Source organism: Podarcis erhardii (assembly GCF_964252035.2).
Source record: "Podarcis erhardii genome assembly, chromosome: 7".
Classification (NCBI taxonomy): Eukaryota; Metazoa; Chordata; class Lepidosauria; order Squamata; family Lacertidae; genus Podarcis; species Podarcis erhardii.
In genome coordinates this window covers 79,400,544-79,424,957 of record NC_138511.1, presented here as the reverse complement: position 1 = coordinate 79,424,957, position 24,414 = coordinate 79,400,544, and the positions used below count along the sequence as shown (strand labels likewise).

At 46.1% G+C, this 24,414-nt stretch overlaps 1 long non-coding RNA gene across 1 annotated transcript; it reads right to left on the bottom strand.

Moving 5' to 3' along the window:
• Nucleotides 1-12,618: 12,618 nt before the first annotated feature.
• LOC309346254 lies at nucleotides 12,619-22,474 on the bottom strand. Its single transcript, XR_014158530.1, has 3 exons — nucleotides 22,327-22,474; nucleotides 20,789-20,947; nucleotides 12,619-12,713 (listed from the first exon to the last, which is right to left on the bottom strand). It is a non-coding gene; the product is annotated as an uncharacterized lncRNA (long non-coding RNA).
• Between the last annotated feature and the right edge of the window lie 1,940 nt (nucleotides 22,475-24,414).

Sequence of the window (24,414 nt, the reverse complement as noted above, 5' to 3'; positions counted from 1 at the left end):
TTTCAGATATTTACAATATTCTTTCATATATAATACAAATTTGCTCCAGTCCTTTTGATACAGTTTGTCGCGCTGATTCCGGATCTTCTCCGTCAGCTTTGCTAACTCAACGTATTCCACCATCTTACTCCACCATTCTTCCAATGTTGGAATCTCCTGTGATTTTCATTTCTGGGCCAGGAGTATCCTTGTGGCCGTTGTGGCAAACATAGATTCATCTCCAATTAGACCTAACAAAAATTTCCGATGTCCTGGAGAAGGTAACCTAATGTTGCTTAATTATTTTGCTTGTGTTTAGTAAGTTAAAGAAAAAAGAAAAGTATTCTATTTAATGATTAACCCCATAATATCACAAATATTTTAGCTGAGATAGTTGAAAGGAGGGATGAAGCATGCTTAGTGCAGTTCAGAAGCTATGTGCTGTATAATATTTTATGCAGTTCATAGTTCAATCATGGAACTCACTTCCATAGGAGGCAGTGATGGCCACCAGCTTAGATTACTTGAAAAGAGGATTAGACAACCTCAGGCAGGGCAAAATAACCCACAATGTCTATGTTCCACCTCCAGTTTCAAAGGAAGTTTGCTTCCTTCCTTGAAAGCGAAAGATATTTCTCAATTTTCCACCCCATCCCTCACCAATAAATATATTTGGCTGGAAGGATTGGAGCAAACTCCTAGGGATTTCAGCACACCCCTATGCACTTTTGGTTGAACTAATAACCATTTATTTCAAAGGGATTCCAGTGCAATTCTATACCTGTCTATCTAGATGTAAGTGCCACTGATTTCAATGGGTCTTACTCACAGATAAGTTTGTATAGTTTTGTATTGCAACTTCCTCAAAGTATACTTTGGAGTTTTGGTTTCTCTGGCACTTCCCTTTATCTCCACTGCCTCAAACGCTTTTCCAGTTGAAATAACTATTATAATGCTTCACATATCTAACACCAGCCTCACATTGTTGGGTAATTATGGTTCAGCATAAATCTCCTCTTTGTGAATTCAATAATTCATAGCAATGTGAGGGTGATTCCTAGTGGTGAGAGTCAGGCATTTGGATCCCTGTCTCTTCCTCTCTCTCTCTCTCTCTCTCTCTCCCCCTTTTTTTGCTGTTCATGGAAGGAAATGGGATGCAGTACACAGAGAAAAGAGTGCTGTCTATCATTGTGGTTATTATGATAAATATAAATGATTGTGGCAAATAAAAAGTTGTTTCTAAAATGTGTATCCTTCAAATCAATAGTTTGGAATGGGGAAGTATGGCATTTCCTGATATAAAGCATCAAAGTTTTGTTTTTAATGTAAAACTGCAGGCAAGCAGAGATTTGACAGTTTTTGAATGCATGGTTATATCATCTAAGCTCAATACAAGATGAAACATCTCTCAAATAAGTGAAATGATAAAAGATTTAGAACAGGTGGTGAAAGAGACTTGCTGGGCCTAACAATGTTTGTATGTCCAGGTACCTTAGCCTTTTTAAAACACAACATACAAAAAGTCATATTCAAAAGGCAGTGGACGTTTACGCCAATCCTATGGGCCTCCAGCTCTGACCATTTTGCTTTGTAAATGTTCTCATATTCTCCTTATACTTCAAGAGTCCATTCACCTTGGAGGCAAATTTATTTTAAAGCTGATTTAAATGCATACGCCTCAGGAATGGCTACGGAATTCCTTAAGCTGTCCTGGGTTGTGCCTTGATTCCAGGGTGTCCTGATTTCTCCCTGCCAGCAGAGAAGGGCCACGGAAGTAGCTCCTGGGGTGGCAGCAGCATTGGGAAAGAGACAGGAGGGCTGCTTTCCAAAGCCTAGTTAGTGCTTTAAAGGCTTTGTGGGAAAGGCCGTTTGACTCCAGGATCCTGTCAGAGTCCTCACACCTCCTGCCAGAAGCACCTCCTTTTGCTAATTCTTTCAGATTGGAAGAAGGGGCTTACCCAACCATTGCACTGCTCCCACACCTCTGAATTGTTTAGCCTAAGCAGTAGTCAAAACCAACTCTTCAAGGAAGAAGCATATACTCAAGAAGACCCTCATAATGCCTGAGTGATTAGAAGCCAATGAGGAATGAACCAACAGTTGACCGCTGGAAGAAGAAGTTGACTTGGAGGAATTCATGGGCCAAGGAAGGGTGACTAAGGATTCCAATTGGGAAGGACTGGTCCAGTGAGGAGCAGGAAATTATGAAAATAGGGAGTGCATCCTATATTTTTATATTGTAACACAAATCTCTTTTTTCATATTGGATGCAACTCTGTGGGAGTCAGCCAGGTGCCTCTTCCAGTTCAACCACATTTACACTCTCAGTAAGCAGGTACTTTTAATAAATGTGTTCCTCCCTCAGGCTTTATGTTAAAGCTGAGCTGGAAACAAACTAATGCTAACGAGGCACAAAGTAATAAACAATTAGCATGTCACACACATGCTCTTCCCAGAAATCAGGTGAACCTGGAACCTGCTTGTATCCATGGGGTCCTTCAAGTTTACACTGTCAGTTTTGTAACTTATCAGTACGGTATTTTGTTTTTAATATAGTTATGATAGCTATTTTCCCTCCAGTATGAGAACTAGTAAGCCTCTGAATATCTGTTGTTGCATATCCCAGCGGAAAATGTGATCTATAAAGGGATACACATGCATTGATAGTTACCACATCCTCTTTGTGGGTCACAAAGTAGTGTTGTCCGTTATGCATACTGTCAGAGCTGCCCTAGGTCCCAGCTCACAAAGGACCAACGCCAGATCGTTGTTATATGAAACAGTCTTTATTTAAGCTCAGCTTCGCTTTTACATCCACGGCGCGCAGCTCTACGTCTGCAGCTCTACGTCAGCTGAAGCTGCGTCTGAGTCTCCTCCCCCCATACACCAGTTTAAGACTCTAGCCTTGCTCCACCTCTTCCTTTGCTCTTTCCTCCTCAAGGTCCGCCTGTCCGCTGGGGTCTTGCCCATCCTAGACTCTTCTGACGCTGAGTCTCCTAATTCTTCCCCCTCCCTCCGGCGGGCTTTAGGACCTGGTTCCCACTCCGGGTCATCAGCTGTATATTTGAACTTGGCGCGCGCGCCCAGCCTGACACCTTCCTCCTGACCGTAACACTGCTCCTGTCGCTACTTTCCCCTCCGGGGATGCTAACTGGGTCTGACTTCCCCTCCATTCCCTCACTCTCCGACAGGGGCGTGGCCAGCCCTGACTCCTCTTCCCTCCCTGCTGGAGCGGACGCTGGCTCTGACCCAAGGGACTCTTCCCCCCACTACGCTCTGGTGGGGAAACTGGTCCTGAACTCCAGCTACTACTTTGGGAGTCTCCGCTGGCCCCTTGCTTCTGGTGCGTCCCCCCTGGGACCCCCCTTTCCCTGGCCGTCGGCGCCCCCTTCTGGGAATCTTCTGATTCACTGGAGAGGCTTATGGAATCTCTCGGGTCACTGTCATTCTCTCCTCCGCTACCCTCAGATTCCTCCCCTTCGCTCTCCATTTCCTCTCTCCCCTGTGGCTCAGCTCCTGAGCTCCTGACATCCATCCCCCCCTCGAAGCCCCCCCTTCCCCCTCCCCCTCTTCGGGAGTGGGTTTCGGGTGCTCCAGTACTGTGGGGGTGAGCGCGGGATACCGTTCTGTCCCCCTGGCATGCAGCCATCCAGCTGGATCCGGCCAGCCCGTAATCGGCTCGTCGACGTCGATCTCCTCTGCTTCCATCTCTCTGGAGCTATGCTCGAACCCAGGATCCTCCCCCAACACGTCCATGTCCTTCCCTCCCCCTGTCTCCTTGGGCGAGGTTGCGTGAAAGAGTCCCCTGCTCCGCCCCACCTCCGGTTGATCTTCCCACCAATAAGAGCGGTCTGTGCCAAACCTCGAGAGTGATCCCTTTGGGGAGCTCGATTCTGGCGCTGTTTCCTCAGCTAATGAGAACCCCTGGAACGTGCTGGCGGAAAGTGTGGGTGTGAACAGCCAGTCGTCGAAAAAATCTGCCGGCATAGGTCTGTGTGGGAAGAGTGCATGGAACTCGTCTTTGAGGTAGCGCTCCTCCAAGGCATAGTCCGGTACCCACCTGTTGGCGCTGGCTGGGGTACCTTCCTCAGCGAGGAGATCTTCAACGCCCTCTTCCCCCCATCTCGAGTCTAAAATCTCCGTGACCTCGTTGAGTGGCGTCGCCCTCGGTGACCTCTCCCCTGTTGGTGATTTGCTCAGTGGGTCTGGTGCGTCCCTTGGTGCCTGAAACCTGTGGGGTTCCTTGTAGGGTGTGAGCACTGACCTATGAAAGACCGGGTGCATTCTGGAGCCCTCCGGGAGTGTCAACCGGAAAGCCACTGGGTTGATTTGTGCCTCGACCTGGTAAGGCCCTAACTGCTTGTGTCTAAGCTTCTTCTTAGCTAACGTTCTGGCCGGCACTGCCTGAGCTGCTAAGCAGACCCAGTCCCCCACCTGGATGTCTTCCCCGACTCTCCTGTGCTTTTCTGCCTGCATTTTGTAGGCGTGTTTTGCTAGTTCCAAGTTCCTTCGGAGTTGCTCGTGGACTTCCTGCAACTCGGCTGCCAAGTGCTCTGCTCCCTGTGGCTCCCCCTCCCCCTTCGTCTCTAATCCCGGGAAGGTTCTGGGATGCCGCCCATTGTTGGCGAAGAATGGCGTCACCCCTGTCAATGTGTGCTTCGTGTTGTTCTAGGCAAACTCGGCCAGCGGTAGGTAGTCCACCCAGGTCGAGGGTTGTTGGTTCGCGTAGCATCGCAGTTACTGCTCCATGATGGCGTTGACCCTCTCTGCTTGTCCGTTGGTCTGCGGGTGTCGGGCCGACGCTAAGTTGATCTTGACGTTCAGGATGCCCAGCAGCTTCTGCCAGAAGCTCGAGACGAATTGGCGACTGCGGTCGGACAGGATGGACCTCGGTAAGCCGTGAACTCTGAACACGTGGTCTATGAACAGCTTGGTGGTCTGTTCCGCTGTAGCCACCTTCGCGCAAGGAATGAAGTGCGCCATCTTGGTGAACAGGTCTACGACCACGAGTACCGCTGTTTTGCCTCTTGAGCTGGGCAGATCTGTGACAAAGTCCAGGGCTACTTTCTCCCACGGTTCAAGCGGCGTTGGTAGCGGTTCCAGCAGTCCCGCCGGCGCCCTGTGTACTGGTTTGGCCCTTTGGCATGTGTTACACCGCGCGACGTAATCCTTGACTTCTCCTCTCATCTTGGGCCACCAAAAGTCTCTGGCTACTAATTCCGCTGTCTTGTCTTTGCCGAAGTGCCCAGCGCTGGGCGCATCGTGTAACTGCTGCAGGACTTTCGCACGGAGGTCGTCTCCCGGCACGTAGAGAGCCCCTTTGCGGATGAGCAGTCCGTCGCGTATCTGGAACTCGTCGTCCTTCGCTGTACCTCTTTGCACCTCCTCCATCTTGGCTTGTGCGAACGAATCCGTCTGCAGCGTGCGACGAACCGCGTCCAGGTCCACGGTGGCTGAAGCGCATGCCCACGCTTTCGGTGCGAAAATGTGTTTGGCCGCCACCGGTGCCGCTTCCTCAAGATACTGCGGCTTCCTGGATAGTGCATCCGCCATGACGTTGTTGTCCCCCGGGATGTATTCTATCCTGAAGTCGAAATCCGCAAAGAACTCCGCCCAGCGGATGTGTCTCTGGTTCAGGAACCGCGCCGTGCGCCAGTACTCCAGGTTCTTATGGTCCGTGCGGACCTGCACTGTGTGTCTGGCTCTGATGAGGAAGTGCCGCCACGCCTTGAAGGCTGCATGAATGGCCAGCAACTCCCTGTCCCAGATGGTGTAGTTCTGTTCCGACTTGCTAAGTTTCCTGGAGTAGAATGCGCACGGCCTCCAGTCCCCTTGCGGGTCTTGCTGTAATAGGACCGCCCCCACCGCTCTGTCCGAGGCGTCCGTTTCTGCCTGGGACAGAACTGACATCCCGAGGTCCGATCGGTAGCCAGTAGAAGGGAAAGTCAAACTGGGGGTCATTTGAGCTAAGCGTCGGACCCACGCCGCTCACCCCAGCAGCTCCCCGAAAGCTTGCCGGCCCTGGTCCCATGACAGGGATTGGACGGCACTGATCCCATGACAGGGATTGGATGAAATTGTGGCAAACCCCAGGATTCCTTTAACAGAATTACCTTCAGCGCAATAGGAGGGGCAGGCACAGCCTATCCTGGCCCCTCCACCACCAGCATTTTATAACCAATGTCTAACCACAACCTTACAAGTTATGACAAATTGTTGAGTAGTAGGCAAAAACCAAATGGCACAGCCAATCACCAAATGGCAAAATTCCTACTAGGCCCCTGCGCCAAGGCAGACGACCCCATGACAGGCAAAGCAAGGTCAACCGGAAAAGAGGGCGGGCGGGCGGGCGGGCGGGTGATCCGATGCACTCTGCAAAGAGAAACCAGAGTGCACCAATATTTAAAGACTATTGTCCCACCCACCCAATTTGCAACATACAATTTCCCCAGCAACCCGGTTATCCAATCACAATGGCAGAAAACCCCCCACATAAAAACAGTTAAAAAGAATTTAAAAATATAACAAATACAATTAAAAAGCAGTTTAAAAGAAGTCAGTCCACAAATCTCTTATGGTACACAAATATGGGGATCTCCTCAAAAGCTGAATTTGTAACAAAATAAATACATTTGCACCATCTTTGAGCTTGCAAAGCTTCTCCTTTTGGAAGTTGTCAGCACTGGTAACTTGAATAAAATAGAGTGGGGGGGCAGGAAAGTCTCACTCTGCATAATCAATCACACCTTATTTTGGGATAACTCAGATCCTTTGACTTCCCTCCATTCACTCCCCTGGTTCTTTTGTATTATCTTATGTTGTACATGTCTATAATTTCCGTATCCTTAATTATTCCCAATTTTCAACATTGTCCTTAATATTACAAGTGGTGCGGGTTTTTTTGTAGAACCTGTTATTGCGTTAATTTCCTTACAGTTCTTTTGTAAATATGCAATAAATATTTTCTATTCATATATATATATATATATATATATATATATATATATATATATATTCTTCTTGATTTCTTAGTTTTCTGGCTAATTTAGCCATTCCAGCATAATTATTATAAAAGTGTGTATTGGCAATAAGTAATATGAAATTGAAATATCGAATAGACAGGAGGTTGGGTCTTTAGTGTTAAGACCAATTTATGTTTTATTGTTTGTTAAGAAAATTGTGTGTCTATGGTTATTCCTATGTGTAATTTGAGATTTGTGGTTTTTTTCTTTTTTCTTGGTGTATCAATAAAAAAGAAAAGAAAAGAAAAGAAAATAAGTTGCCAATCTTTTTTGGTTGCGACTTGTTCTTTCTATTGTTGGGCCATCAATTTCCATGCGGCTGTTGTTGTATACCTAACAGATTTTTGTATTCTTTCGGTGTATCAATTCCAGTTATACCTATTAAGAAAGCTTGCGGTTTTTAAACAAATGTTATTTTAAACTTTTTAAGAATTCATTATAGATCATTTCCCAAAACTTTTTATAACCTTACATTGCCACCACATGTGGTAAAACGTACCCCCTGCTTTTTTTACACTTCCAACACTTATTTTCTTTTGTTTTGTACATTTTTGATAGTTTGACTGGAGTTAAATACCATCTGTACATCATTTTCATATAATTCTCCTTAAGTGCCATAAATTTTATATCATTTTTCATTATCATTCCCAATCTATCATCTATATATTATGTTCCACATCTTTTGCCCATCAGTGGTTTTTCTAGAAAAGGAGCTGTTGGAGATCATCATGTTCTCTTTCCTTGTTCTCTTAGAATTGCAATGGCACCCACATGAGAACCCACATGAACTCTGGCAGAAAAAAATGCCTTAAGTTAAATTCTTCAGAGGAGAAACCTCTTATCTAACAAATTGTCTGATTACAATAATGATTTTAGCTGTGCAGTGTATATTATTTTGTTTTTATCCAATTTTATGTATTTTATTTTTGTAATTTCTTCAGCTAAAGCAATCAATAATAATTGCATTTTTATCCAAAAGAAACAGATCTGAGAACCAGCATTTGATGTCAGGGGACTGCCATCAGAACAGGGGAGGGAGGCGGGGGGGGGCGTGGGGCACAGAGAACCTCCAAAACTTCTGAAGAGCAGTTCCTCTTCCAGCGGTGGGGAAAGCCACACCTCCAGTGGAGAAGAGAGGAAAGGGGCCAGCCAAGAGAGGAAAGGGCTTGAGGATGCTGCTGAGAGCCCCAGCACCTCACCTCGCCAGGCAGGCTAGGAGGGACACATGCCACTTCCATCGCCCAACTTGTGCAGAGGGGTGAAACGCAAGGAGGGGAGGAGGAGGCTTCAGGTGCCGAAGTTCTTACATTGGGGGAGAAGCCGGAAGGGGGCATTCCCGGATTCTGCAAGTGACTAAGACAGACATGAACTTTGTAGATCTGCACTGTGAATAGTTTGCACAATAAAACCTGTAAAAGACAGGTCGGAGTCCTGCCTGATTACTCAGAAGCAACCACCATTAGCATCTGACAGCAATCCAGGAGTCTTTGCGGTTGCTCGCGTGTAGCAGTGAAGAGCGGCATGATGAGTCAAGAGAATAAAGGGAGGCCGGAGGAGCAAAGAGCTGCAGGCAGAGGCGCTGAGGAAGATGAGGCGCGGAACGTACCAGCTCCGGTGCAGAGGAACGTGGAGCTGGAAGTGCACATTGCTGACCTCGCAGCGAGGCTGGAGGAGCGCAGATTGCAGGAGCAGCAAATCATGGCAACTCCGGTGGGGCGAAAAATGCCGCACTGGTGAGCAAATTTGGCAGGAACCCTCAAGAGTACCTTGCCTTTAGGACTGAGATTAAATACGCCCTGGACTTACAAAAGAAGGAATTTTCCAATTGTCAGAGCTGCCCGAGGTCCCAGCTCACAAAGGACCAACGCCAGTTCGTTGTTATGTACGAAAGTCTTTATTGAAGTTTAGTTTCGCTTTCACAGCCGCAGCGCGCAGCTCTACGTCTCAAACTCTAGACCGCTGAAGCTCCGTCTGAATCTCCTCCCCCCAGACACCAGTTTAAGACTCTAGCCTTGCTCCACCTCTTCCTTTGCTCTTTCCTCCTCTGGTTCCGCCTGTCCGCTGGGGTCTTGCCCTTCCTAGACTCTTCTGACGCTGAGTCCCCTGAGTCTTCCCCCTGCCTCCGGCGGGCTTTAGGACCTGGTTCCCAATCCAATTTTCTGCTGTCCCGCGCGCCTGTACATTCGAACTTGGCGCGTGCACCCAGCCGGCAACCTTCCTCCTGACCGTTACACTGCTCCTGTCACTGCTTCCCCCTTCGGGGAGGCTAGCTGGACCTGACCTCCCCTCCGTTCCCCCACTCTCCGATAGGGGCGTGGTCAGCCCTGACTCATCTTCTCTCCCTGCTGGAGGAGACGCTGGCCCTGACACATGGGACTCTTCCCCCCCACTACGCTCTGGTGGGGAAGCTGGTCCTGATCTCCCGCTGCTGCTTTGGGAGTCCCCGCTGGCCCCTTGTTTCTGGTGCGTCCCCCCTGGGACCCCCCTTTCTCTGGCCGTCGGCGCCCCCTTCTGGGAATCTTCTGATTCGCTGGAGAAGCTCCTGGAATCTCTCGGGTCACTGTCATACTCCCCTACGCTGCCCTCAGATTCTTCCCCTTCGCTCTCCATTTCCTCTCTCCCCTGTGCCTCTGCTCCTGAGCCCCTGACACCAATGATGAGGAGAGGGTGCATTCGTAGTTTCCCACTTAGAAAGTGCAGCCTGGGAATGGGTGAGACCCCTGATAGCGGTGGGAAACAATGCCCTCCAGGACATGTGGAAATTTTATGAGGCGATGGATGCAATGTTTACCAGCAAAATTCAGGGGGATGTCACACAGCAGGAGGCACTTTCTGTTTGGGGTGCAGCAGCAGATCCAGATGTGGAGAGACCACAAGAACTTGGAATATTGGCACACTGCACGTGTGCTGTGTCAGAGGCAGATCCGATGGACGGTGTTTTCTGCCCATTTTGACTTTAAGATCCAATACGTTCCTGGAGAGCAGAATGTGAGGTCAGACGCATTTTCCACGAAGCCTGAGTACATGGAAGATGAAGGGCCCCCAGTGGCCAGACAAATGTTCCAGGAGGACAAATGGGCCTGTGGGGGAACACTGGCAGGGGAGGCAGGACTGGCAGGGGAGGCAGGACTCACCAGAGACGATGATTTTGCTCAAAGGAAATTTAGGGAGCTCAAGGAGGGTCTGGGGGCTTTGAGGAGAAAGGGGGGCTGTTCTACAAAGGGACACTGTATGTACCGGGAGAGCCCTTGAGGGTCAGAGTCCTTGAGCAGTTCCATGACAACCCTACAGTTGGGCACTTTGGGCAACACAAGACCATGTTGTTAGTTAAGTGGGATTTCTGGTGGCCCAAGGTAAGGGAGGCTGTGTGGGAATATGTCCGAGGGTGTGACATGTGTCAAAGAGCAAAGAGGGAAAGGGCGGCCCTGGCTGGGCTGCTGGAACCCTTAATAACACTGGGGAGACCATGGGAGATGGTGTCCATAGATTTCATGACGGACCTGCCCGAGGTAAGATGGCAGTCCTGGTGGTGGTGGACCTACTGACCAAGATGTGCCACTTTGTGACATGCTCTCATGCTGTGTCATCTGAGGAAACTGCCAAATTGTTCCTGAATCACATCTTTTGGCTGCATGGGGTCCCTTCTAGGATGATTTCTGAGTGTGGAAGACAGCTCACCTTGCATTTCTGGTGCAAGATCATGAGTTTGTTGCAGGTAGAGGTGAGCTTTTCCACAGCCAGGCACCCGCAGACAAATGGACAGGCGGTGAGGGCAAATGCCGTTTTGCAGCAGTACTTGTGCTGCTACGTAAATCAGTGACAGAACGATAGGGTGGAGAAGCTAGCGCAGACAGAGTTTGCATACAATAATGCTGAACACATGACCACAGCGATGAGTCCCTTTCCTGCCAATTACGGATGTCATCCCAGGGCCTTTCCAGAGTGTGAGGAGGAGGAATTGAGTGTACCAGCCACAGAACAATTCACAGAAGAGGTGGAGGCCATACACCAACAGCTCAAGATGACTCTGGAAAGAGCCAAGGAGGCGTACAAGAAGGCGGTGGACAAACATAGGAGACTGGGGGAGGTTATCCAAGTGGGGGACAAGGTGTGGTTGTCATCTCAGGGGCTGCCTCTGGGGGGGGGGTGGGTTGCAAGAAACTGCAGCCTAGGAGGATGGGCCCCTTTGAGGTGACATAGCAGGTCAACGCATTAGCTTTCAGGCTGAAGTTGCCGGATAACATGAGGATACATGCGGTGTTTCACAGGTCTCTGCTGTTGCCTTACAGGGAGGGGCACAGTTTCTGGGGGAGGGAACAGGGGGGCCCCACCCCACCTAGCGTAGAAGAAAGGGAACTCTGTAATGGGGTGATGGAGATACTTGACTCCAGGTGGAACGGACATCAACTAGAGTACCTATTTGCCTGGGAGGGGGTTCCCAGTTCAGCAAACACATGGATTCTGGTGGGGCGCATGACTGAGGAGTATCTCATAGAGGAGTTCCACACTCTCTTCTGGCACAAGCCCAAACCCCCGAAGTTGTTTTTTGGGGAAGTGTTTGGACCCACAGTGGACGAGGGTGACTTTGAGGGATTCCCGCCCTCAGGGGAGGGGGAGGGAATAGGGGACGAAGTTGCAGAGGTCTCTGATGAGGAGGAAATTTCCTGGGACCTCCCACCAGGGCAAGGATTGTCGGGGGGAAGCATTTTTTGATTCCACAGAGGAGGAGGACAATTCCTTCATTTCCCCCCCCTCCAGCCAACGCCAGTGAGGGGGAAGCAGCTCTGGACCCCACCGATGGGGGGGGTGAGGGGGAGTGGATGTCAGGGGACTGATATTGGAACAGGGGAGGGAGGCAGGGGAGCTGTTGGGATACAGAGAGCCTCCGAAACTCCTGAAGAGCAGTTCCACTTCCAGCGGGGGGGGGGGGGGCGGAGCCACACCTCCAGTAGAGAAGAGAGGGAAGGGGCCAGCAAAGCGAGGAAAGGGCTTGAGGATGCAGCTGAGAGACCCAGTGCCTCACCTCACCAGGCTTGTCAGGAGGGATACACGCCACTTCCATCGCCCAAACTTGCGCAGAGGGGTGAAATGCAAGTGGGGGGGGAAGGAGGCTTCGGGTGCCGAAGTTCTTATGTTTGTGGAGAAGCCAGAAGGGGCCACTCTCAGATTGTGCAAGTGACTAAGACGGACATGAACTTTGTAGATCTGCACTGTAAATAGTTAGCACAATAAAACCTGTAAAAGACAGGCCGGAGTCCTGCCTGGTTACTCACAAGCAACAACCACTAGCTTCTGACATTTTATTTTCAATAACCATTTATTTTGCATTATAATGATCATAATGAAGGCTTGACTATTAGAATCCACAATCCCTACATTCTGACCCCTTTTTCTCTGCTCTTGTTTCCCTTTACCTCCACCAAAAGCAAGAAAGAACAAAACAGAGATCGCGAGTCCTGGATTTCACCACTAGGCCTCCAATACCCCCTCATTGCCATGGATTTTGGAATACACAAGGAGGAGGTCTACACGGTCTGATTTACCCTTCCTGTTCAGGCTGGTGTGAGATTCGTGAAGCATTATAACACCTTTCTTCGTAAACCGAAATAATAAATCTCCCAGCTCCCATAGTAATTTCTTCTTTTTTCCGGACGGCACAAAATTTTGTTGTTGCACAACCTTTGAATGTGAAAAAGGTGATAAAGAAGAAATCTGGAAAACAAAAAGAAGTTTTGACTTTAGTCCTTTCCCCAGGGAATGGGAGATGGCATGTTAACAAAATCAAATTCTTGTGGTCTGGTGATTTGCATTAAAATGACAGGAATTCAATCCCAGTACCTCCTGGGCCTGTTAAAAAGGCACATGCTGTGGCCACACAAGTCAACAAGGTGATCCAGCCGCATAAGAAGCTGGAGTTTCAGACTTCCGGAGGCGGCGCGAATGGTAATGGCTGCCCGCTCCTGACAGGGAGAGGGAAGCTCCGTTGAAACGGGTCACCCGCTGCGGCGAAGCGGAGACCCACTCAGGAAAACCACAGGTGGCAGAAGCCTGTGGTCTTGAGACCCGGCGGGCGCCAGAAGCAGCCCCCAAAACGTTGAAGGGACCCCGTAAGGGGCTCCGGACCGCGGAGGGGGTAGCGGCGCTGTGGGTCATTTCGCAATCAACGGAGCGAAGCCGCGTTGCTGTTGCCGGTGAGCGCTGACCTTTCTTCTTGAAACCGCTAAATTTGGAAAGCAACAACCCGTGAGTAATTTGGACCCTACAAATTTTAAGGCTTTTAAGACTGTGAATTTGGCTGAAAGCAGAGTGACGATAAACAGGAAGTCCGTCTTCCGCTGACACTGAACTTGAAAAGTAAAGAGCAGGAGGAGTGGAGACAAAGAGTAACGTTTTAACTAACCGACCTGGCACCTATTTAAACTGTTTTACTGGGTGGATTAAGGACTTTAAGTGGCTGACGTTTGGATTTATATTGAGACAAGGATACCTTTCTTCTGTTGAGCTATTGGATTACAAATTAAAGTAAGAAACCCAGGTGCTGGAGCTGCCTGAGCAACTGAGCAGTCAGTCTGCAAACTTGGATACTTTGAATCTGAACTTTGAAACACTCTGAGTTTGAACTTGCTACTTTGAAACATTTGCTGTCTAAGCACTATTGGAAACATTGTTTTGTTTTAAGTATCAACTCTGCTAAAATTTATCTTTGTGGAGGTCTTTGGACACTGAACTAGATTTACCAATTTGAATTGGATTTGACTTCCTCCCTAAAGACATTTTAAGCTCCCCCTAGAGGATTTTGGACCTACAGCAGTGACATTGTTTTACTTTCTCTTTCCCGGCCTCCTGCTTGACTGTTACTATCTGGGCTGTTGCTTTCTCATGGGAACAACTCAGTTTGACCTTGGTCTTTAGATAACTTTGGAATGAGTGGAACAAGAAAAAGGGGAAGAACCAGACAAACAACTTTAACTTTATCTGCAGCCTCACAGCGTAGATCATCTGTGCCTGCTTTGCCTTCTACTTTGCCTCCTGAGGTAGAAGCGGCTTCCCTGTCACGGGCAGGGGAGGGAGAAACTGAGGAACTACAACTGGAAGATATGGCCTCAGGAGCAAGTGGCTCTATCTTGGAGAAAATTTTTGAAAAATTGGAGGCTCTGGACAGAAAGGTCGACCAGCAAACAGCTAAAATTGATCAAAACACAGAAAGTTTGAATAGATTAACTGGACAAGTTGCACAGAATGTTCAATCTATTGGAGAATTGAAGGAGGCTGTAGGTGAAAATCGGAAACTGGCTGAGGATACTAGCCAAAGACTGGGACAGCTTGAAAAAGAAGTAAGACCACTCAGTAAACAAGTAGGAGAACATCAGATCTATTTCTCTATGACAGAACTTCGGAACAGGGAGGCCAACTTAAGGATACGGTCAATACCAGAAGTGGAAGAAGGCAACTTAACTGAGTTTCTAACTAAAGAATTTTCCATGTTCTGGAACCTAGAAGAAAAAGACTTCAAAATAGTATCTGCTTTCAGGCTTGGAAGACTTATAAGGAAAGAGAAGCCCAGAGATTGCTTGATAATACTGAGATCAAAGGAGGAAAGGGACAAGATTTTGGGCCTGCACTACGGAAAGTCACTGGACATTTTGGATAAAAGAATTGAAATTTACAAGGACATTCCTAAACAACTGTTGGATCTTAGATCTGACTATTCGGAACTAGTAAAATTGCTAAGGAGCAACTCAATTATCTTCAGGTGGGAGTTCCCTCAAGGATTATCGTTTACTTTCAGAGGGAGGAAGATCAAAATTAGAACGCCGGAGGACAGAGATAAGTTTTTGGCAGCACACGGAGAAGATCTTCACAAAGGACTCGGATTACCTCCAGGGCCTGAACTTCCAGGGGAGCCTGCACCCCCGGATCCTCAAGAACTGGAGAATAAGGTACCACCACAGCAAGAATAACCAGATTTATTCAGGATGTCTCTGCAACTTTTGAGTTGGAACATAAATGGCTGCAACATTCCAGAAAAAAGGAGAAAAATCTTTCACATATTAAAAAAGGAACAATTGGACATTATCTGTTTACAAGAAACACACGTGATTAGGCTCCACAGAAAAGTGTTAATAAATAAAAGACTTGGTCAGGAATTTATATCTTCGGACACAGTAAAAAAGAGAGGTGTGGTGATTTATGCAAAAGAGAGCCTTTCACCTAAATTTCTGTTTAAAGACGAACATGGAAGAATTTTGGCAATAGAAATACAATACCAAGGAGAAAAAATTTTGATATTAGGAATTTATGCTCCAAATGAAGGGAAATCGGAATTTTATAAGAAATTGCATGAGACTATGCTGGATTATCTGGACTACAACAACATCATTATGATGGGAGATATGAATGGAGTCGTATCAACTAACATGGATAAGTCACAGAACCAAAATGTTACCAAAGATGGGAGACTACCAAAGACCTTCTTTGAAATGACAGACAATATGGATTGGATTGATATTTGGAGAGTGAGAAACCCCTTGGGAAGGGAAGGAACATTTTTCTCTGAAGCCCAACTGACTTGGACAAGAATCAACCAAATATGGATAACTAGAGGTCTGGCACCTAAGATTAGAAAGGTGGAAATCTGCCCAAAGACATGCTCCGACCATAACGCACTGAGAATGGACATGACATTGATCCCAACCGGTTCCTTCAGATGGAAGATGAATGATGGCCTGTTTAGAGATCAGGAGATTACCAAGAAGGCCCAAAAAGCTCTAAAGGATTACTTTGAGATCAACATGAACACTACAGTGGAAAAAAGAACTATCTGGGACGCAAGCAAGGCCGTGATGAGGGGGTTCTTGATACAACAGAATACTGTAAAGAAAAGGAAACAAAATGAAAGGAAAGATAAATTTCTGGAAAAAATTAAGGAGCTAGAGAAGAAGCTAAGATCCAACCCGAAGTCTCAGCCGATTCTGAGAGAAATTAAACTTCACCAAGCACAATATTCTAAACTGATAAACCAGGAAATAGAATGGAAAATTAAATTAATGAAACAAAAAACTTTTGAATCGGCTAATAAATGTGGAAAACTGCTAGCCTGGCAGTTGAAGAGGAGACAAAAGTTAAATACAGTGACAAATTTAGAGATTGAAGGAAGAAGTATCCAGAACCCCGGAGAGATTAGAAAGTGTTTCCAGAGATATTTCAAAAAATTATATACCCAAGGGCCACAAGATGAAACTGAGATTAAACAATTTTTGGAGATAAATGGACTAGCAAAGCTGTCAGAAGAAAACAGAACAATCCTAAATGGCAAAATAACACGACAAGAGATTGAGCAGGCCATCCAGAACATGAAACAGGGCAAATCGCCAGGACCAGACGGGTTGACCTCCAAGTATTATAAGACACTGAAAGACTATCTGATACAACCATTGATGGAGGTCAGCAATGAAATTATGGAGGGAAAGAAGGCGTCGGAATCGTGGAAGGAAGCTTTCATCACATTGATACCAAAATCGGAAAGTGAAAAGACACAACTTAAGAACTACCGTCCCATCTCCCTTTTAAATGTGGATTACAAAATATTTGCAGATGTTTTGGCAAGTAGATTCAAGAGGGTTTTAAACAAAGTAATTCATAAAGACCAGGCAGGCTTTCTCCCAGGTAGACATATGTCTGCCAATACAAGGAACATTATAGATATATTGGAACTTTTACAAACAGATATAAACACTAAAGCAGTTTTAATTTTTATAGATGCGGAGAAGGCCTTTGACAACATATCCTGGAAGTTCATGAAGGGGAATTTAAAAGAAATGGGAGTGGGTCGGGGGTTTGAGAACGGGATTGATGCAATATATTCAGAACAAAAGGCTAAATTGATAGTTAACAATGTGGTTACAGAAGAGTTTAAAATTGAAAAAGGAACACGACAAGGCTGCCCGATTTCCCCGTTACTATTTATTTCGGTCCTGGAAGTACTCCTGAACATGATTAGAGGGGACCGGCTGGTGGAAGGGATACAGGTCGGAGCGAAACACTATAAACTTAAAGCGTTTGCAGATGACTTAGTTTTGACATTACAGGAGCCAGAATCTAGTACGAAAAGAGTATTACAACTGATTCAAGACTTTGGTCGGGTGGCGGGATTTAAACTAAATAAACAAAAAACTAAGGTGTTGGGAAAAAACTTGACAGATATTGAGTCGGAACGGTTTCAGAGAGAGACAGAGTTAACTGTGGTTAAGAAAGTGAAATACCTAGGGGTAAACATAACAGCAAAAAATCTGAGTCTATTCAAAGATAACTATGAAAAATGTTGGTCTGAAATTAAGAGAGACTTGGATAGTTGGTCAAAATTAAAACTTTCATTGTTAGGCCGAATAGCTGCTATTAAGATGAATATATTGCCAAAAATGTTGTTTTTGTTTCAGACATTGCAGATTGTAGACAAAACGGAGTGCTTCCGGAAGTGGCAGAAAGACATCTCTAAATTTGTCTGGCAGGGCAAAAAGCCCAGAATTAAGTTTAAGATATTAACGGATGCGAAAGAAAGAGGGGGCTTTGCCCTGCCAGACTTAAAGTTGTATTATGAAGCCGCAGCTTTCTGCTGGCTAAAAGATTGGCTACTTCTTGAGGACATGGATGTGCTGGATCTGGAAGGTTTTAACAACGCATTTGGATGGCATGCATACTTATGGTATGATAAGGTTAAGATTAACAAGGCCTTTAAGAACCATATTGTCAGAAAAGCAATATTTAATGTCTGGACAAAATGCAAAGACTTATTGGAGAACAAAACCCCGAGGTGGCTGTCACCCTTGGAGGCTAAGGCCCGAAAAAGACCTAATATGGAGGCCAATTGGCCAAAATATTGGGAAATATTAGAAAGAGATGGAGACAATTGGAAATTGCAGAGTTTAGAGAAAATGAAAGATAAAGTGCGAGACTGGTTACACTATGCTCAGATTAAAGAAGTGTTTAAGAATGATAAAAAGTTAGGATTCCAGGTGGAGAAATCAAAAATTGGAAACAGAATTGTTAGAACCTAAGACCAAGGTACTTTCAAAAATGTATAACTTGCTGTTGAAATGGAACACACAAGACGAAATGGTTAAATCGGCTATGATAAAGTGGGCTCAGGATATTGGGCATAACATTATGTTTGAGGATTGGGAAAGGTTGTGGACCTCTGGGCTGAACTTCACCGCATGTAATGCTCTGAAGGAAAATGTAATGAAAATGATATATAGATGGTACATGACCCCAGTGAAATTGGCTAAAATATACCATTCGTCTGATAATAAATGTTGGAAATGTAAGGAAAATGAAGGAACATTCTTTCACCTCTGGTGGACCTGCCCTAGAGTGAAGGCCTTCTGGGAAATGATATACAATGAGCTAAAAAAGGTGTTTAAGTATACCTTTACTAAGAAACCAGAGGCCTTCCTTCTGGGCATTGTCGGCCAGAATGTGTTAAAGAAGGACAGAACATTTTTTATGTATGCTACAACGGCAGCAAGGATACTCATTGCTAAGAACTGGAAAACTCAAGATCTACCCACACTGGAAGAATGGCAGATGCAGCTGATGGACTATATGCAACTAGCCGAGATGACTGGCAGAATCCGAGACCTGGGAGAGGAGAGGGTTGAAGAAGACTGGAAGAAATTCAAGATTTATTTACAAAAGTACTGTAATTTGGCTGAATGCTAACAAAGATGTCAGAGTAGAAACAACTGTCTACCATCAAATTATATTTGAGTTTAACCTAAATGATTGGATTTAAGACTATAAACAAAATGATAATTTGCTTGGAAATTTTTTTTTTTTTTTAATGATGCAAGTGGAAGCAGGAGGCGTGAGGGAGTCCATAGTAGAATGAAAAGATGTTATAAAATTTATTTTGTTTGTTAAATATGTACTTGTATGAAAAAAACCTTAATAAAAAATTATTTAAAAAAAGAAGAAGCTGGAGTTGCACTCCATTGTCTCTCAGGATGGTTGGATGCCAACTGAGGCTCCCACACTGTCAAAAACTGTGACCTAGCCATCCAGAAAATCCTCCTTTTATTTTGCCATATCTATTTTCATGTTAAACACATCTAACATGAAGTGGGAGAAAAGGGGGTCCCAAAAGCCAATCAGGAACTCCTATCTGAATTCTTAATCAGCTCTCAAAAGTGAAACTAGCAAAGGGCAGGCAAAGGAGGGGGGGGGCTGTAGGGCAGAGGCAGCTCAAATGGCCTGGACTCTGCCTCTTCCTTCCTGGGGCAAATCAGCCCATATACCCCTCCCCTATTCATTTCCAATCCCCTCTTCTTTTCAGGAAGGAAGGGTGTGGTAAAATTGGTCCCTCTCCAAAGAGTATTGTTCCTCAAAAACGCTGTTGAAAGGGGTGGGGGGTGCATGTAAGGCTGGATCCAGGCACATGAATACAGTGATACAGTTAAATGATTCGGTTCAATGTGTTGTGAAATCCCAATGCAGAAAGATAGGACTCCACATCGCTGTCTGGTACCACAGTATTATAATGCATATAAAGCAATTTACCGTATTTTTCGCCCCATAGGGCGCACCAGCTTATAGGGCACACCTAGTTTTTTGGGGGGGCATAAAGAAAACAATTTTTAGTTCCCCCCCCCCAGGCGTGGGGTTGGGGCGGGGGAAGCCCGAGCTTCCCCCAACCCCAGCCCCCAGAACAGGCTGCTCTCCGCAAGCCGTGAGAGCCCTCAGCGCGCCCGGGCTTCAGGGTACAGGCAGCTCTGCACAAGCCGTGAGAGGGCTCCCGCAGCTTGCGCAGAGCTACCCGAAGCCAGGGCGTGACTGCTCAGCACGCCCAGACTTCAGGGTACAGGCAGCTCTGCACAAGCCTGAGAGGGCTCCCGCGGCTTGCGCAGAGCTACCCGAAGCCCGGGCGCGACTGCTCAGCACGCCTGGGCTTTAAGGTACAGGCAGCTCTGCACAAGCTGTGGGAGGGCTCCTGCGGCTTGCGCAGAGCTACCCGAAGCCCGGGCGCGACTGCTCAGCGCACCCGGGCTTCGGGGTGCAGGCAGCTCTCTGCAAGCCGTGGGAGCCCGGCGGTGCACACCGACCCCTCTCGCTCTCCAGGCTTCAGAGAAAGCCTGCATTCGCCCCATAGGACGCACACATTTCCCCTTCATTTTTGGAGGGGGAAAAGTGTGTCCTATAGGGCAAAAAATACGGTATCTTTTTACAAATTTAGTTAAATTATGACAGCAAAATCTTTGGAGCAGCTTTTAGGAGGATACAGAGCACCTACAGGCAGAAGAGGGTGGAAATTCTGTTGCACGACTATAAATCCTTGCACTAATGGTCTGAGTTAGCCAGATACTGCTCATTGTCACAGAATTTAAGGAAATTTAATTACATTTCTTTTACATAAGAAATATGCTTTTTGAGAAAGAGGCACACATTTTGTCCTGCACGGCATCCCAGTGGTGGAAAGATCCAGATGCAACTGGGGTGGAGCAATGAATGCATTTTCCTCTTTGGTTCAGAAGATTATTTAATATAAACATCCCGATCTGAATCCTGCTTCTAGACAAGCAAGTGCATTATGAAAGTTAAAGGGCAAAGTCCAGGCAGGCAAAACACTAAGGAAGAGTGCAGAGTGCAGCCAGTAAGAGATATGATCCCTATCACTTTTCCAACAATGTGCAATGGAAAAAGAGAGGAAGGAAGGGAGAGAAGGAGATCAGGACAGAGTCTGCGTGACCCAGCCGATGTCTAGGCCTTTCCCCCTGACTGAATAGCAATGTTACCTTTAGCAAAAGCTCCTCTAAAATCAATACATTGGGTCTCATTCTCAAGGCAGTTGACGGTCTTCTCACTTTTACACTTTCTCACTTTCTCACTTTCTCCTTTGGAGAAGCAGGCTGGGCATCGCAGACCATTTTCAGCCAGCATGTTGCGATCAGGAACTTCCAAGATCAAATGTAAAGTGAGTATGTTAATGTCTTTGTCTGTTTTTGTATCTCTGTGTTATATAAATGGAATACACCCTAGTAACTTACTGTTCTGCTGGGGCAGCTCCAAGTGTTCTTGGATGAAAACATGATCTAGAAACAATCTGGGTTCAGGGCTGAGCATGGGACAAAGTCACCATTGGTCTCTGAGATGAATGACCTTTACTCAAAGTGGGGTGGGAGAGTGTGAACTTTTAATCTCTCTGAATGCATTCATGCCATCGATTATGGTGGAGCCTCTCTGAAAATATAGTTTCTTAGTCTTCCATTTTTGTACAGAGATTCTGTCTCTCTTCTGCTCTTCAGCAATGAGCTATCCAATAATTTTTGTGAACCACCCCGAAACACCCAGGTACAGGGTGGTACAAAAATTCAATAAATTCAATAAACAAATTTCAGAGAATGCTGTTAGGTAGGGTCTTATATTTGCACCATTATAACTGCTGGCTTAGGTAGTGCTTGACAATTAAAAGACAGAGAAGAACCAGCTTAAGGGTAATTCAGGAGGACACTTGAATAAGATAGGTGGGTTGTAAGGTCCATATTTGAAACATCCAATTGAAAGTGAACTTGAAGGTACCACAAGCTATTTATGAGCAGTTCAGGAGCTTAGGTATCCAATTATATTGTATTTTTCGTCCCATAGGACGCTCCGCCCCATAGGACGCACCTAGTTTTTTGGGGGGGAAATAAAGGGATTTTTTCCCCTTTATCCCCCCCCCCATACCAGGTCGGGGAACAGCGGTATGGCGGCGCTCCACCTCCCCGCTGTCCCCTGAGCTTGTGGGGCTGGCGCTGGGGAGAAGTACGCTTCTCCCCAGTTCCAGCCTCCAAACCAGTTTGAGGAACAGCGGGATGGCGGCACCGACATCCCTCTCGCTCTCCAAGCTTCAGCGAAAGCCTGTATTCGCCCCATAGGACGCACACAGATTTCCCCTTCATTTTTGGAGGGGAAAAAGTGTGTCCTATAGGGCAAAAAATATGGTATATCTGATCCTTCTTGGTGCTACTTCAAGGGACAGAAAGAAAGAGGGGACTGGCTGGAAAGGCAATCCATCCCTAGTAGGTCCCTCCCTGCTGCCTATTAGGTCCCTCTTTTTCACAGTATGTCGTCATGCCTGACTTTCTGTCCAATCTGAATTCCCACCCGTTGAGAGCTCCTAATAAGTCCTGAGCTGCTCAACCCAACCTACCGACATCTGGGGCTGTCTCACCCCATCTGAACGAAGCACAGATTCTCTAGGTACTGCTGATTGACTAAGGATCCAAGCCGTGGCCAAATCCAGTGCACAGCCCTAACATTTTAATGATTCCAGAATGATGCAGAAACTTACGGCTGAGAGTTTCATTGTTACAATAGTCAGTGTTGCAGCATTGTGTCTTCATCTCAAAGAATTTACCATCCCCTGCAGTAAAGCTGTAATCGCCTAAGAAACAATCACTGGATGGCAAACATGTATTCTCAATTTGCACTTCCGGTTTATCTATGAGAAAGAATTTGAAAGAACTATCAGGATCTGGGTGGAAATGTGGTCTATTGCTACTAAAGCACATTCATTATAATGCTTCCAATTTTCTGTGTTACCCGAATCAGGACCTTTTGAAAAATACAATATGGAAGGTATTATTCAATTTGGCAATCTAAAGCGTGGTGCTGTTTATTTATTTAAATGTGTGCACACTGCTATATAGTAAAAGGAAAGAAATATCAAAATGTTTTTCAGTTATAATACATAAAATATACAATAAGAACCATATTAAAAGTAAATAGATTTCAATAAACCAGTGTATTCTTGATGGTCTGCACAGGCCTGGTGGAAAAGAAAGGTTTTCTGCAGGCATTTAAGAGTTCACCTCTCAATCACAAGCAGTAGTCTCTTTCCTCCTTAATCCATAGAACCAGACATTCTTTTTATGTTCACAATTAATTTGCAAAATACATTAAATTTGGAATTTCTGCAGAACTTCATTTTAGGTCAAATTTGTTGCATGAAGGATCATGCCTTTTGTATACATCTGACAATACATCTGCCATACACTGCACTTTCTCTTCTAGTAGATCCTAACAGCTTGCAGGTTCAGGGCATGCTTCCCTGAACTCCTGTTGCTGAACACAAGACACTTAGCAAGACACTTGCATTGCCCCAACCTTACTACCCCCTTACGCCTCTCCCTCCAAGAATGTAGCAGTGATGTTGGAACAGATGGTCAAGCAAGCACCATCCCACGCAGGATCGCCCCAAGGCATTTTGGCACTGAAGTGCCAAATGGTACCCACTCCCTCCTGGGTAAAAGGAGTGGTGGGTTAACCAGGAACAAGCAAAGGGATCAAATCAACCTTAACCAATGGTTGAAGTAGGAACCAAAAACCATCAAGGTGGAGGTGTTAGGATATTTCCGTTCCACCTTAAAAGGGAGCAGGCTTTGTGAGTCACAGAGTCTGCACATTTCCTGTTCACAGGAAGTTTATGTTTTCTATTGCTTTCGTTTCTCTCTCTGTGTCAGAGACACTGAAGCAGGCAGTCATGTTTTTCTTTGTTCTGATCAATGCTGAATAAAATTTGTAAACAAAACTCTCCTGCGTGCAACTTTCGCTGTGCATTATCTGCTGATAGAGAGCGTGCATCAGCTCTAGAATGTGGCAGGCTATTTCTGGAGCTCATGTCGCTAATTGCTGATACTGTGTGTCTACGGGAGATCGATGGACATCCAGAGGCGGCTTGGGGGCCATGATGGACTGTGTTTCCCTGGCAGTATCCCAACAGGAGGGACCCACTCTGAATCAAGCTGTGTAACTGAAACCCTTTTTAAGAGGTGAACTACAGGAATACTTCCTTCATGTTGGTTGCTTCCTCATCATTTCATCACTGAGAATTATTTCAAAATAACTTGAGGCCCCCCTCAAGGAGCCATAAAAGTGTGTAGCACCATCATCTCCCATTCTGGTTGCTCAGCTTTTGAATAGTTTTTATACATCTGTGAAAGGATTGTCAATTTTAATGTCATTTACGGCAAAGGGGATATTCAGCTTATATTCCAGGCTTATTGTCCTAGTTTGATAACCAAAACCAAACTGGAGTTCATTGGTTTGGCTTAATAGGGATTTCTGCTTGATGCAAATCAAGTTCTCCAAGCTTGGCGATCAGCACCAAATTCAGCCACTGCTTGTGATCAGGTGATGTTAGATTCCCCATTTTCATATGCAAGCCATTCATTCCTTATTTCAGATGTTGTTGGACTGCATCTCCCATCATCCCTGACTGGTGGGTGGCTAGCTGAGGCTGATGGGAGTTCTAATTCATCTACAGCTGAAGTGTCACAGCTTCGTCACCTCACTTTTTTCATAGGTGAGCTGTTCCAGCATAGACTTCTATATGCTAGCAGAACCCTAAAAGTTCACCTATATCTTAACCTGGGTCAAA